General features: G+C 42.3%; 1 pseudogene; it reads left to right on the plus strand.

Moving 5' to 3' along the window:
* The first annotated feature begins 13,119 nt into the window (after positions 1 to 13,119).
* On the plus strand, positions 13,120 to 13,503 carry LOC131493494 (D-dopachrome decarboxylase-like; annotated as a pseudogene).
* The last annotated feature ends 878 nt before the right edge of the window (positions 13,504 to 14,381 follow it).

Raw genomic sequence — 14,381 nt, forward strand, 5'->3', positions numbered from 1 at the left:
CCTACCCTCTCCCACCCCCATCCCCAAGTCCCTCTAGGTTTTCTCCGCCTGTCCTCTGCTGCCCCTGTGTGGCTAGAGCTGGAAAGGCCGCTCCTCGCGGCGCCACCCCTTCCGGGTCGCGGCGCAGCTGAGGACGCAGCTGGAGGTGAGCGCGGGTGCATCCAGATGCGGTGCTCGCGCTGGGGACTCGCTCTCTGCATCCGACTGGCAGAGGGTCTGGGTTTGGCACCGAGCCTTAGACTTGACTCACCCCTGGATCTATCCTGACCTCGTGTTGGTGCGGGGGACAGATGCCTGCTTCTAACCTGGGATCTGAGCGAGCCCCTCCGGGAGTAGCCTCTTTCTTTCTTTCTTTTTTTTTTTTTTAATTTTTTTTTTCAACGTTTTTGATTTTATTTTTGGGACAGAGAGAGACAGAGCATGAACGGGGGAGGGGCAGAGAGAGAGGGAGACACAGAATCGGAAACAGGCTCCAGGCTCCGAGCCATCAGCCCAGAGCCTGACGCGGGGCTCGAACTCACGGACCGCGAGATCGTGACCTGGCTGAAGTCGGACGCTTAACCGACTGCGCCACCCAGGCGCCCCAGGAGTAGCCTCTTTCAAATCTTCAGCCCCAAGGAGGGCCTTGGCCTTCGTGCTGTGCGCGTACCTGCCGCCTCTAGGATTTGGTGAAATTTGAGCTCCAGAACTGTCATAGTCTTTTGCTAGCTTTTTTCGCCCTGCGGACCCTTCCAATACACACCAGGTGCTCTCCATCTTTAATAGTCGCTGTTGGAAGGTTAAAAACGTGTTCGGAGAGGAATGCTTTCGCGTTCATGGCACATTGCCAATGAGCAGCATCTCCTATTACTTTTCTTACACCGCCCAGCTCCTTCTCAGAGCTTAGTTATCTTCCCGTCAGAAACCTGATAAATATCCCATTCTTAAATTGTTTTACATGGTTTCACAACATTTAACTCTTTCATGTGCTTAAATATATTTTAAAATTGCACAAGAAATATATGGCCATTGTAGAAAGATTAGAGAACATAACAAAGGACTTCCAATTAAAGATGACAGGTTGGATACACATGCTCTTTCCTGAAACTCCAGGAAAATGACAGCGGATGGTTTTATTAAAATATTTAAAGCCACAAGGACAAAGGGAACAGGAGACAAGATGACAGCAGCTTTTGGAAGCTGGGAGTGGAGCTCAGACATTTAGCTCGACAGACTTGGAAAGGTGCATCTTAAACCGCAGTGGGTTTGCTAGATTTACAAGCAGCCAGATTTTACCTTGGGAACTCCGAAAAGGCTCAGGCACTTCCAGAAGTCGGTGGGGCTGAAAGCCGAGAGCAGTTAGACCCCCTGGTTTCTTCTCCCTGAGCCCAGATTACCCCCTCCTCCAACCTGGGCAGAGGACTGGAGGTTTATTCTTTGGAGAGGGTCTCTGGCCTGGGAGGAGGGGACTTGAGGGTGGGAAAACAGGAGATTAAGTGAATGTTGAGTCCCCAGCACAACACCACTTTCCCTGCCCCATTCAACTCCTGGCACCTGGCAACCAGGCAGACACCTCTAGGCAGGAGAATGGAAGATGAAACTGGGAAGAGGGGTGGCGCCTAATGAAGTGGCCCCAGCAGGCCCCCTCCCCCAGGTCCATTGTCCACACCCCCGACCTATACGCACACAGCTCCCAGTCAGCTTTAGAATTTTTCTTAACTGTGTGGAGTGGTTTTTTTTTTTTTTTTTGGCCTAATTTCAGACTTAGAGAAAAATTGCAAGAATTCCTGTCTACTCTTCACCAAATTCCCCTAATATCAACATATTATTTTTTCACTGAACATGATGCCCCTTTGCCCCTGAATAATTCAGTGTGTTTCTCAAAACTGAGGACATTCTTTTTAACATTGAAATTAACATTGATTCAGGGCTATTATATCTACAGACCTTATTCAGATTTAGCCAACTGTGCCAATAATGTCCTTTAGAGCAGAAAATCCCAGATCATGTGCTGCATTTAGTTGTCATGTCTCTTTAGGCTCCTTTAATCTGAAGCAATTCCTCAGTCTTTCTTTGCCACATTGACATTTTTTCAAGAGTACAGGACAGGTATTTTGCAGAATGTCCTTTAGTTTCAGTTTGTCTGATGTTTCCTCCTGAGGGAACCGTTGACAGCAATATCACACAAATGATGTTGTGTTAGTTCACATGTCAGGAGGCACATGACGCTCATTTATCCCTTTGCCAGTGATGTTAACTTTAATCACCTGCTTAAACGAGGTGTCTGCCAAATATCTTCAGTGTAAAGTTATTGTTTTTTCCTTTGTAATTAATAAATATTCATTATCCACCAGTTTTCAAATCATCGATTATTCTTGCCTGAATCAATTATTATACGGATGTTATCTGGAGATAATTTTCTAATGCCACCATTGCCTTTTATATTTATTAGTTATTTTCCTGGTACAATGAAGAGCTTTCCCCCTCTTGCTATTTATTTATGTATTTATTTATGAAGTTGTATTAATGTCATCTCATGGATTTTATTTCGATCAATGAGTTATATAGTCTTACTATATATATGTATATTATGAAATATTATGCTCAATATATTATGCTGTATGTGCATATTATGCTCAGTTCATTCTAGATTTATCCACAGGGAGCCCCTTTCTGCTGCCCCTTACGTCCATTGTAAGATGGACTTTCTGGCACTTTCTTGCATAAGGGGATATTCTGGACTCATCTACTACTTTCTCTGCCCTAGTTTGGGAATCAGCCATTTCATCAAGGAGGCTTGTTCTTTTCCTAATGCCTCACGTAGAGACAGCAAAGACCCTCAGAGAGCCAAGGAGAGCATCTACTAGAAAAGACAGAGACAAAACAAAATAAAACAAATGAACAAACAAAAAGATAAAAGCTATGTGGCAGAAAGAGACTAGATGGGGAGGTAAACACTCTAAAAAAAAAATCCAGCACTCTATCATGAATATTTTCAGAGAATCAAGAGAAGTTATTGAATCCACTAGAGAAGAGAATGCCATGAAAAGAATGATCAGGAAGAAAAAGTCTTGGATGTTAAATATCAGAGAGCATAAATGAAAAAATCAGTTGAGGAGGTATGAGACAAATCTGAAGAGATACTTTGAAAGGTGAGGCAAAAAGACAGAGATGGAAAACAAGAGCAAATATATACCAGGGTCCAAACTCTGAAAGGTGGGAGTCTTAGAAAAAGGTCCATGGTAAGAGTGGGTGGCTGTTGGTAGATGTTGGCAATCTCTGCCTTTTTAGAACTAGGGATATAGCTGTTGCTTTGGGTATGTGAAGGCTGTTGAGCAGCAGTATGCTGGCAAATTTTTAACAACCAGCTCTCCAAAAATGTGTGCATATGCCTGCATCCATAAGTTCATTATACATTTTACTAATATGAGTAACAAAATTTATGGTGATGACATATACAATATTCTTTTTTTAAGTTATTCATTTATGTATTTATTATTTTTTTAATATATGAAATTTATTGTCAAATTGGTTTCCATACAACACCCAGTGCTCATCCCAAAAGATGCCCTCTTCAATACCCATCACCCACCCTCCTCTCCCTCCCACCCCCCATCAACCCTCAGTTTGTTCTCAGTTTTTAAGAGTCTCTTATGTTTTGGCTCTCTCCCACTCTAACCTCTTTTTTTTTTTTTTTTTCCTTCCCCTCCCCCATGGGTTTCTGTTAAGTTTCTACAATATTCTTTATCATAAATTCTATCTAGCTAATTGATTCTCGTAGAGTACTTCCACTGACTTTTGCCAAACTCTTATATCTGTAACTGATAGTTGAGATTCAACCATAATTTGACAAATGGAGTTGCATTCCAATGTGCTTTTTTTTCATATAAATTTATTGTCATTAGATCTGATACATGTTCTTCTGTAAAACTGTTTCTCAAAACTCATATAAATTATAGTCATTAAATTTAAACCTCTTCAGCTTCACCACTACATATTTTGAAATTTCACCTCTTTTTTTTTTAATTTCAAATTTTTATTTAAATTCTATTTAGTTAAACATGTGGTGTAATATTAGTTTCAGGAGTAGAATTTAGTGATTAATCACTTACATACAACACCCACTGCTCATCACAACATGTGCCCTTCTTTTTAAATTTTTTTTTTAATGTTTATTTACTTTTGAGACAGAGAGAGACAGAGGATGAACGGGGGAGGGTCAGAGAGAGAGAGAGGGAGACACAGAATCTGAAACAGGCTCCAGGCTCTGAGCTGTCAGCACAGAGCCCAACGCGGGGCTCAAACTCACGAGCCGTGAGATCATGACCTGAGCCGAAGTGGGACGCTTAACCGCTTAACCGACTGAGCCACCCAGGCCCCCCAACATGTGCCCTTCTTAATACCGTTACCTATTTAACCCATTCCTGCCCACCTCTCCTCCAGTAACCTTCAGTTTGTTCTCTATTGTTAAGAGTCTATTTCATGATTTGCCCCTCTCTCTTTCCCCCTATGTTCATCTGTTTTGTTTCTTAAATTCCACATATGAGTGAAATCATATAGTATTTGTCTTTATCTGACTGACTTGTTTCACTTAGCATAATACACTCTAGTTCCATCCATGTCACTGCAAATGGCAAGATTTCATTCTTTTTGATGGCTGAGTAATATTCCAGTGTGTGTGTGTGTGTGTGTGTGTGTGTGTACCATATCTTCTTTTTTTTTTTTTTATTTTTTTTTTTGATGCCATTTTTTTTTGTCTTTTTTATTTATTTATTTATTTATTTTTTTTAATATATGAAATTTACTGTCAAATTGGTTTCCATACAACACCCAGTGCTCATCCCAAAAGGTGCCCTCCTCAATACCCATCACCCACCCTGCCCTCCCTCCCACCCCCCATCAACCCTCAGTTTGTTCTCAGTTTTTAACAGTCTCTTATGCTTTGGCTCTCTCCCACTCTAACCTCTTTTTTTTTTTTTTCCCTTCCCCTCCCCCATGGGTTTCTGTTACGTTTCTCAGGATCCACATAAGAGTGAAACCATATGGTATCTGTCTTTCTCTGTATGGCTTATTTCACTTAGCATCACACTCTCCAGTTCCATCCACGTTGCTACAAAAGGCCATATTTCATTTTTTCTCATTGCCACGTAGTATTCCATTGTGTATATAAACCACAATTTCTTTATCCATTCATCAGTTGATGGACATTTAGGCTCTTTCCATAATTTGGCTATTGTTGAGAGTGCTGCTATAAACATTGGGGTACAAGTGCCCCTATGCATCAGTACTCCTGTATCCCTTGGATAAATTCCTAGCAGTGCTATTGCTGGGTCATAGGGTAGGTCTATTTTTAATTTTCTGAGGAACCTCCACACTGCTTTCCAGAGCGGCTGCACCAATTTGCATTCCCACCAACAGTGCAAGAGGGTTCCCATTTCTCCACATCCTCTCCAGCATCTATAGTCTCCTGATTTCTTCATTTTGGCCACTCTGACTGGCGTGAGGTGGTATCTGAGTGTGGTTTTGATTTGTATTTCCCTGATGAGGAGCGACGTTGAACATCTTTTCATGTGCCTGTTGGCCATCCGGATGTCTTCTTTAGAGAAGTGTCTATTCATGTTTTCTGCCCATTTCTTCACTGGGTTATTTGTTTTTCGGGTGTGGAGTTTGATGAGCTCTTTATAGATTTTGGATACTAGCCCTTTGTCCGATGTGTCATTTGCAAATATCTTTTCCCATTCCGTTGGTTGCCTTTTAGTTTTGTTGGTTGTTTCCTTTGCTGTGCAGAAGCTTTTTATCTTCATAAGGTCCCAGTAATTCACTTTTGCTTTTAATTCCCTTGCCTTTGGGGATGTGCCGAGTAAGAGATTGCTACGGCTGAGGTCAGAGAGGTCTTTTCCTGCTTTCTCCTCTAAGGTTTTGATGGTTTCCTGTCTCACATTCAGGTCCTTTATCCATTTTGAGTTTATTTTTGTGAATGGTGTGAGAAAGTGGTCTAGTTTCAACCTTCTGCATGTTGCTGTCCAGTTCTCCCAGCACCATTTGTTAAAGAGACTGTCTTTTTTCCATTGGATGTTCTTTCCTGCTTTGTCAAAAATGAGTTGGCCATACGTTTGTGGGTCTAGTTCTGGGGTTTCTATTTGATTCCATTGGTCTATGTGTCTGTTTTTATGCCAATACCATGCTGTCTTGATGATGACAGCTTTGTAGTAGAGGCTAAAGTCTGGGATTGTGATGCCTCCTGCTTTGGTCTTCTTCTTCAAAATTACTTTGGCTATTCGGGGCCTTTTGTGGTTCCATATGAATTTTAGGATGGCTTGTTCTAGTTTCAAGAAGAATGCTGGTGCAATTTTGATTGGGATTGCATTGAATGTGTAGATAGCTTTGGGTAGTATTGACATTTTGACAATATTTATTCTTCCAATCCATGAGCAGGGAATGTCTTTCCATTTCTTTATATCTTCTTCAATTACCTGCATAAGCTTTCTATAGTTTTCAGCATACAGATCTTTTACATCTTTGGTTAGATTTATTCCTAGGTATTTTATGCTTCTTTGTGCAATTGTGAATGGGATTAGTTTCTTTATTTGTCTTTCTGTGGCTTCATTGTTAGTGTATAAGAATGCAACTGATTTCTGTACATTGATTTTGTATCCTGCAACTTTGCTGAATTCATGTATCAGTTCTAGCAGACTTTTGGTGGAGTCTATCGGATTTTCCATGTATAATATCATGTCATCTGCAAAAAGCGAAAGCTTGACTTCATCTTTGCCAATTTGGATGCCTTTGATTTCCTTTTGTTGTCTGATTGCTGATGCTAGAACTTCCAGCACTATATTAAACAACAGCGGTGAGAGTGGGCATCCCTGTCGTGTTCCTGATCTCAGGGAAAAAGCTCTCAGTTTTTCCCCATTGAGGATGATGTTAGCTGTGGGCTTTTCATAAATGGCTTTTATGATCTTTAAGTATGTTCCTTCTATCCCGACTTTCTCAAGGGTTTTTATTAAGAAAGGGTGCTGGATTTTGTCAAAGGCCTTTTCTGCATCGATTGACAGGATCATATGGTTCTTCTCTTTTTTTTTGTTAATGTGATGTATCACGTTGATCGATTTGCGAATGTTGAACCAGCCCTGCATCCCAGGAATGAATCCCACTTGATCATGGTGAATAATCCTTTTTATATGCTGTTGAATTCGATTTGCTAGTATCTTATTGAGAATTTTTGCATCCATATTCATCAGGGATATTGGCCTGTAGTTCTCTTTTTTTACTGGGTCTCTGTCTGGTTTAGGAATCAAAGTAATACTGGCTTCATAGAATGAGTCTGGAAGTTTTCCTTCCCTTTCTATTTCTTGGAATAGCTTGAGAAGGATAGGTATTATCTCTGCTTTAAATGTCTGGTAGAACTCCCCTGGGAAGCCATCTGGTCCTGGACTCTTATTTGTTGGGAGATTTTTGATAACCGATTCAATTTCTTCGCTGGTTATGGGTCTGTTCAAGCTTTCTATTTCCTCCTGATTGAGTTTTGGAAGAGTGTGGGTGTTTAGGAATTTGTCCATTTCTTCAAGGTTGTCCAATTTGTTGGCATATAATTTTTCATAGTATTCCCTGATAATTGTTTGTATCTCTGAGGGATTGGTTGTAATATTTCCATTTTCATTCATGATTTTATCTATTTGGGTCATCTCCCTTTTCTTTTTGAGAAGCCTGGCTAGAGGTTTGTCAATTTTGTTTATTTTTTCAAAAAACCAACTCTTGGTTTCGTTGATCTGCTCTACAGTTTTTTTAGATTCTATATTATTTATTTCTGCTCTGATCTTTATGATTTCTCTTCTTCTGCTGGGTTTAGGCTGCCTTTGCTGTTCTGCTTCTATTTCCTTTAGGTGTGCTGTTAGATTTTGTATTTGGGATTTTTCTTGTTTCTTGAGATAGGCCTGGATTGCAATGTATTTTCCTCTCAGGACTGCCTTCGCTGCATCCCAAAGCGTTTGGATTGTTGTATTTTCATTTTCGTTTGTTTCCATATATTTTTTAATTTCTTCTCTAATTGCCTGGTTGACCCACTCATTCGTTAGTAGGGTGTTCTTTAACCTCCATGCTTTTGGAGGTTTTCCAGACTTTTTCCTGTGGTTGATTTCAAGCTTCATAGCATTGTGGTCTGAAAGTATGCATGGTATAATTTCAATTCTTGTAAACTTATGAAGGGCTGTTTTGTGACCCAGTATATGATCTATCTTGGAGAATGTTCCATGTGCACTCGAGAAGAAAGTATATTCTGTTGCTTTGGGATGCAGAGTTCTAAATATATCTGTCAAGTCCATCTGATCCAATGTATCATTCAGGGCCCTTGTTTCTTTATTGACTGTGTGTCTAGATGATCTATCCATTTCTGTAAGTGGGGTGTTAAAGTCCCCTGCAATGACCACATTCTTATCAATAAGGTTGCTTATGTTTATGAGTAACTGTTTTATATATCTGGGGGCTCCGGTATTTGGCGCATAGACATTTATAATTGTTAGCTCTTCCTGATGGATAGACCCTGTAATTATTATATAATGCCCTTCTTCATCTCTTGTTACAGCCTTTAATTTAAAGTCTAGTTTGTCTGATATAAGTATGGCTACTCCAGCTTTCTTTTGGCTTCCAGTAGCATGATAAATAGTTCTCCATCCCCTCACTCTCAATCTAAAGGTGTCCTCAGATCTCAAATGAGTCTCTTGTAGACAGCAAATAGATGGGTCTTGTTTTTTTATCCATTCTGATACCCTATGTCTTTTGGTTGGTGCATTTAATCCATTTACATTCAGTGTTATTATAGAAAGATACGGGTTTAGAGTCATTGTGATGTCTGTATGTTTTATGCTTGTAGTGATGTCTCTGGTACTTTGTCTCACAGGATCCCCCTTAGGATCTCTTGTAGGGCTGGTTTCGTGGTGACAAATTCCTTCAGTTTTTGTTTGTTTGGGAAGACCTTTATCTCTCCTTCTATTCTAAATGACAGACTTGCTGGATAAAGGATTCTCGGCTGCATATTTTTTCTGTTTAGCATAGTGAAGATATCGTGCCAAGCCTTTCTGGCCTGCCAAGTTTCAAAGGAGAGATCAGTCACGAGTCTTATAGGTCTCCCTTTATATGTGAGGGCACGTTTATCCCTTGCTGCTTTCAGAATTTTCTCTTTATCCTTGTATTTTGCCAGTTTCACTATGATATGTCGTGCAGAAGATCGATTCAAGTTACGTCTGAAGGGAGTTCTCTGTGCCTCTTGGATTTCAATGCCTTTTTCCTTCCCCAGTTCAGGGAAGTTCTCAGCTATAATTTCTTCAAGTACCCCTTCAGCACCTTTCCCTCTCTCTTCCTCCTCTGGGATACCAATTATGCGTATATTATTTCTTTTTAGTGTATCACTTAGTTCTCTAATTTTCCCCTCATACTCCTGGATTTTTTTATCTCTCTTTCTTTCAGCTTCCTCTTTCTCCATAACTTTATCTTCTAGTTCACCTATTCTCTCCTCTGCCTCTTCAATCCGAGCCGTCGTGGTTTCCATTTTGTTTTGCATTTCGTTTAAAGCGTTTTTCAGCTCCTCGTGACTGTGCCTTAGTCCCTTGATCTCTGTAGCAAGAGATTCTCTGCTGTCCTGTATACTGTTTTCAAGCCCAGCGATTAATTTTATGACTATTATTCTAAATTCACTTTCTGTTATATTATTTAAATCCTTTTTGATCAGTTCATTAGCTGTTGTTATTTCCTGGAGATTCTTCTGAGGGGAATTCTTCCGTTTGGTCATTTTGGATAGTCCCTGGAGCGGTGAGGACCTGCAGGGCACTTCCCCCGTGCTGTGGTGTATAACTGGAGTTGGTGGGCGGGGCCGCAGTCCGACCTGATGTCTGCCCCCAGCCCACCGCTGGGGCCACAGTCAGACTGGTGTGTGCCTTCTCTTCCCCTCTCCTAGGGGCGGGATTCACTGTGGGGTGGTGTGGCCCGTTTGGTCTACTTGCACACTGCCAGGCTTGTGGTGCTGGGGAGCTGGCGTATTAGCTGGGGTGGTTAGGCAAGGTGCACGGGGGCGGGAGGGGCAGGCTTAGCTCACTTCTCCTTAGGTGATCCACTTCAGGAGGCGCCCTGTGGCAGCGGGAGGGAGTCAGATCCACTGCCGGAGGTTTGGCTCCGCAGAAGCACAGAGTTGGGTGTTTGCGCGGAGCGAGCAAGTTCCCTGGCAGGAACTGGTTCTCTTTGGGATTTTGGCTGGGGGATGGGCGGGGGAGATGGTGCTGGCGAGCGCCTTTGTTCCCCGCCAAGCTGAGCTCTGCCGTCCGGGGGCTCAGCAGCTCTCCCTCCCTTTGTCCTCCAGCCTTCCTGCTTTCTGAGCAGAGCTGTTAACTTCTGACCTCCCAGACGCTAAGTCGAGCTTGCTGTCGGAACACAGTCCGTCCGGCCCCTCCGCTTTTGCCAGCCCGACTCGGGGGCTCTGCTTGGCTGGCGAGCCGCCCCTCCGCCCCGGCTCCCTCCCGCCAGTCCGTGGAGCGCGCACCGCCTCGCCGCCCTTCCTACCCTCTTCCGTGGGCCTCTCGTCTGCGCTTGGCTCCGGAGACTCCGTTCTGCTAATCCTCTGGCGGTTTTCTGGGTTATTTAGGCAGGTATAGGTGGAATCTAAGTGATCAGCAGGACGCGCGGTGAGCCCAGCGTCCTCCTACGCCGCCATCTTCCGGAACTCCCCTGTACCATATCTTCTTTATCCATTCATCAATTGATGTACATTTGAGCTCCTTCCATAATTTGGCTATTGTTGATAGTGCTGCTATAGACATTGGGGTGCATGTGCCCCTCTGAATCTGTATTTTTGTATCTTTTGGATAAATACCTAGTAGTCCAATTGCTGGGTTGTAGGGTAGTTCTATTTTTAACTTTTGGAGGAAACTCCATACTGTTTTCCAGAGTGGCTGCACCAGCTTGCATGGAATTTCACCTCTTTGTCAATGATGTGAATGACTTTTTTTACTGCATTAGATAATAGTTTTCAAATGCTGGAAAAATATTCCCTCAATAATCTGTGTGATTTATAATGTGGTAGCAGCTATAGATCTGACATGTTTATAATCTGCATTATTAACATTTTCCCCACACGTTCTTATGTCTAGACCAGAGATCAGCCAACTCCTTCTGGAAAGGGCCAGATAGTAAATGTTTTAGGCTTTGTGAGACTCATATGGTCTCTGTTGCATATTCTCCTTTGTTATATCTTTTTCAACATTTTTAAAATGTAAAAATCATTCTTAAGTCACCATACAAAAACAGCATGTTGGCTGTGGTTTGGTGATTCCTGGTCTAGACAATTAACAAAACAATAATTCAAGCCTGATGCTGTAATGTTTGCCAATTTCTGTGGTGTAAATACTCTCAGCATGGCTAATTTCAAGCTATCCCTGAATATGCTGGGGACTTGGGGAGTGATGTGAATTTGCATGCCATTATATAGCATTTGTGCCATGCAGACACTGTAGATTTAAATCACCTCAAGAGTATAGCCAGCAGCAGAATGTAATAAAATAATTAGGAAGTAATACATGTTGAGTATGTATCATCTTTGTTTTTCTTTACAGCTTATTTAATTGTGAATGGATATAATTTAATTTCTAGTAATGGTGGTGTTTAGCAACTGGGGAGCAGGCGAGGGGGTGGCAGAAGTCTGGTAGGGTGTTAGGGTGGGTTTAGTCTCTAATCAAGGTCAGAATTCAGTCTGTGACCTTCATCATAGCTCAGTCTTTGAAGGGCTCTGTCTGGGGTTAATTTTGGGGCTCAGTATATGACCTGAGAAAAGTTGAGTATCTCTCCTGGTGAAGCAGACTGACCCCTGCAAAACTGCAGTTTCAAATCCAGACCTCTACATTTACAAGTCAGGGAACCATGTCACAGATCCCAAGGCTAAGAAGAGGCTCAGAGTTAATGTGGCTCCCCACCCCCACGCGCCACTTCTGGGTGAAACTTCTCCTCCTGTTATCTCTGCATCTCCCACTAGAGGGCAGCAGAGACCTGACTAAAAAGAAAAATGTTCCCGGAACCTTCACCCAGGACTCCCCACCATCTGAGGGCGGGGAGGTTTCCCTCTTTACTTGCACCACCACCTAGGTTCCTGGCTCAGCTTCTAGGATCATGGAGCCAGACTCTGGAAACCCGGCTGACCCTGACCCTTAACCCCTTGCTCTCCTCAGCCCTGTCCCTATCTCTGTGGCTAAATCATACACTCTGGGAGGTTGAAGTGGGATTGATTACGTTTGTACTCCCAGTGCCTGGCATAGAGCCCAGCACTGAGTGAGTGCTTAGGAAATGTTTATTGAATCAGTACTTAGAGGGTGGGGCAATGCAGTATATGGAAAAGAACCTGGTTTTAGACATGATTTAAAGTCTAGCTCTAGCTGTGTGACCTTAAGCAAATCAAGTAACCTCTCTGAGCCTTTGATTCACTATTTGTAAGAGGGAACACTGGTATCTAACTTGAAGTTCTGTTGCGAGGATTGAATGAAATGACAAGGGGGTAGAGCCAGTATACACTAGATGCTTAATAAGTGGAGAAACTTTTATGATGTAGTTTTGAGGAATGGTAAGTAATCAGATGTGGATAAAAGAATAGATGGGAGATGGAAGATGTGATTGCCAGAGGAGGCTGAAGGTCATGAAAAAGCCTGAATGTCATGTTGAGGACATAGGGTGTTCTGTCGACAACGGAGAGCGCCTGAGGTGTTCTTCAATCTACTTGGTGAGATGAAACTAAGACACAGCAAACCTCTTGTCTCAGCTCCTTGGCACTCTTACTTATTGCAAATACACACACACACACACGCATGTGCACACACACACACACAGCCATACACACGTACTTCATTTGGAAATTACTTCAAATTATGGAAGAGTTGCAAATATAGTAGGAAGGCTACTATATATACTTCTTATCCAGAAGTGCCTATTGTAAATTGTCAGTTTGCTTTATCATTTCCCCCCTCCCATTCTCTCTTTGTATATTGTTATTTCCGTTCCATATGAGAGTAGGTTGCATACACCGTGACCCTTTGCCTCTAAATACTTGAGTGTAGACTCTGCTTGTTCTTTCTCCGCTGCTGTGGCCACTCCAGTTCCTTCTTGCCAGACATGCCAGTTGTTGAGCTGGACATGAACTTACCCGAAACAGCGGCGTGCCCACAGGACTGGTAGAGCGACTCGGCACGGCCAGTGCAGCCATCCTGGGCCAACCTGAAGACTATGTGAGCATGATGGTGTGACCAGGTCTGGCCTTGGTGGTGAACAGCTCCACTGAGCCCTGCGTGCAACTGCTCATCTCTTCCATCACGTGTGGAGGACACTGCAGGGGAGAACTGTGGTCACAAAGCCCAATTTTTCAAGTCCCTCACCAAGGAGCTGGACCTGGGCCAGGATCTGATAATTATCTGCTTTTCCCCCCTGGAACCCTGGCAGATTGGCAAGAAAGGGACAGTCATGACTTTTCTATGATTGGCACGGAGGGCATCTGTGAGCTGCCTGCCCCTTGCAGAGGGTCCTCCTGGTAGAGGAAGGGCCTGGTGGATACCAGCTTCTGAAACCCTTCATGCAGATGTGCCAGTGACATTACAGTCCTCTTCTCACCTGCATGTCAAATAAATGAAGAAAGCTTTGTTTTCCATAAACAAATAAATACTTCAGTGTATACTTTTGAAGGGTAAGAATATTTTCTTACATAAGCACAGGACAGTTAACAACTTTAGTAATTTTGTCATTGGTAAGATGCTTGTATCAATTATGACTATGTCAGCAGGAATAATGGCCCCCCAAAGATGTCCACATCCTAAATAAATTTGGGTTGTTTTAAGCCATTAAATTTGTGATTATTTGTTACAGCAGCAATAGAAAATTAACACTAATAGTTTCATCAGTTCTGACTGTATTCCCATTTTGTCAATTGACCCAGTAATACTCTTTTTTTTTAATTTACTTTTTAAAATTTACATCCAAGTTAGTTAGCATATAGTGAAACAATGATTTCAGGAGTAGATTCCTTACCCCCTTACCCATTTAGCCCATCCTCCCTCCCACAATCCCTCCAGCAACCTTCTGTTCTCTTTATTTAAGATTCTCTTATGTTTTTGTCTCCCTCCATGTTTTTATATTATTTTTGCTTCCCTTCCCTTATGTTCATCTGTTTTGTATCTTAAAGTCCTCATATAAGTGAAGTTGTATGATATTTATCTTTCTCTGACTGACTAATTTTGCTTAGCATAATACCCTCTAGTTCCATCCACGTAGTTGCAAATGGCAAGATTTCATTCTTTTGGATTGCCGAGTAACACTCCATTGTATATATATACCACATCTTTATCCACACATTCATCGATGGACAATGGGCTCTTTCCATACAT

The sequence above is a fragment of the Neofelis nebulosa genome, chromosome 2, assembly GCF_028018385.1.
Source record: "Neofelis nebulosa isolate mNeoNeb1 chromosome 2, mNeoNeb1.pri, whole genome shotgun sequence".
In the NCBI taxonomy this organism is placed as follows: Eukaryota; Metazoa; Chordata; class Mammalia; order Carnivora; family Felidae; genus Neofelis; species Neofelis nebulosa.